The sequence below is a fragment of the Myzus persicae genome, unplaced genomic scaffold, assembly GCF_001856785.1.
Source record: "Myzus persicae strain clone G006 unplaced genomic scaffold, MPER_G0061.0, whole genome shotgun sequence".
Classification (NCBI taxonomy): Eukaryota; Metazoa; Arthropoda; class Insecta; order Hemiptera; family Aphididae; genus Myzus; species Myzus persicae.
The window spans coordinates 38,983-40,612 of record NW_019100570.1 but is presented as its reverse complement, the minus strand read 5'-3'; the positions used below and the strand labels follow the sequence as shown (position 1 = coordinate 40,612).

The following is a 1,630-nucleotide window of genomic DNA, read 5'->3' as shown; positions in this document are numbered from 1 at the left end:
TTTATAACTTATTACTTACATATTATCTAAAGCCCTAAGGGCTAAATGTATGACTTTATGAGAAATGAGGTCAGCTGACGGCTGTACTCTATAACGACCGCCGACCGCAATGTGTCAGTGTTATACTATATAGGAACCTACCCAGTATGTATTCTGGTATTCATAATCAATGACCAATGGTTATACACTTACACCTACCTACTGTATTATAATTTATAGGCGTGTAGTCGCTCTAAGCATACAAATAAACAATCACAAACCTTTTGGTACTTGGTAGTAAGTGTATTATAGAGATATATCATTTATAAGTGTATTAATAATTTTAGTAGTTAATAACAAATAAATAATAATGATTTATTTTTACAATACTTGTTATAGTTAAATAACTTTAATTTAACCTTTTATTCCAACGACTTCGTGGCGCAACGGTAGCGCGTCTGACTCCAGATCAGAAGGTTGCGTGTTCAAATCACGTCGAGGTCAGATTGTTTTTTGCAGAATTTTCCATATTAAAAAAATGTTAGTGGAACATTTTACTTCTATATATTTTATATTTCATAACATACTCAGGTACGGAACATTACAACTTCTCAATATAATCAATGATCACTACAATAACTTGAGTGTATACTATTTTATTAAAAGATATTTCAAATATTAAATGCCCATCATGATTGAAGTACACAAGGTTATTACAATACCCATTTGGTGATAAACACAAAAAGAGCAGCGTTAAGAGATTTTTCACGATAAGAAAAATATTAATATTTGTGATATCTCTTACACAACTACTTTGTTTATGATGATAATCCAAATCTGTATGCAATAACCTATATATTTCAACCACGATTAAATGCATACAAAAATTACTTTTAAAAACTACATACTTATTGCTATTATTATAATGTACCTACCTAAAATACTCAACTCTATTGATGCATTTTACATCATATGGAAGGTGCGACTTGTAAATTATTATATTTGAATTGTTTTATATTTAATTTGCATTTCTTTTTTAATGATCAATGATCAATAATTATAAGTGTACATGTCATCCTTCAAAATAATCAATCCATATAATCTATAAAATAAATTTGTTAAATTCAATATTGTTATAATCATGGTAAATAATACAAAAAAAAAGGTTGGCAACTGGGTATTGCTCTGCTGCACAGTAGGTTTCGAATATTTCACAGTAATGGATGATAAAGTTGAATTCAATAATATATCATTGTACCTATATTTGTATACGAAAAACGATTCTGAGCGGGGACGGTCTATCAACCTATATATTTCATAATATTATTTACATGATAATATGTTTTCAATAAAATGTAATTAATGTGATATTGTTATTAAAGTGACTAAGTTACTTACAGGGACAGATCCAGGGGGGCCTAGGGGCCCAGCCCCCCCAGACATAAGACATATACATATTTTAAGTTTCTCTACCCTGAGACGGGTAAAAACCTGGCTACGCTCTAGAATGCAGGAGGATCGCCTAACTTCGTTATGTTTACTAAATGTTCATAGGGAAGTTGAAATAAGCATTGACCAAATAATTGACAGATTTGGAAAAAGTGACAATGTAAAAAGGCATTTAGACTTTGTTATTTAATATAAAAATATT

General features: G+C 29.9%; 1 non-coding gene across 1 annotated transcript; it reads left to right on the top strand.

The window, feature by feature from the left end:
- Positions 1-411: 411 nt before the first annotated feature.
- Trnaw-cca lies at positions 412-483 on the top strand. Its single transcript has one exon. It is a non-coding gene; the product is annotated as a tRNA-Trp (tRNA).
- Positions 484-1,630: the final 1,147 nt, after the last annotated feature.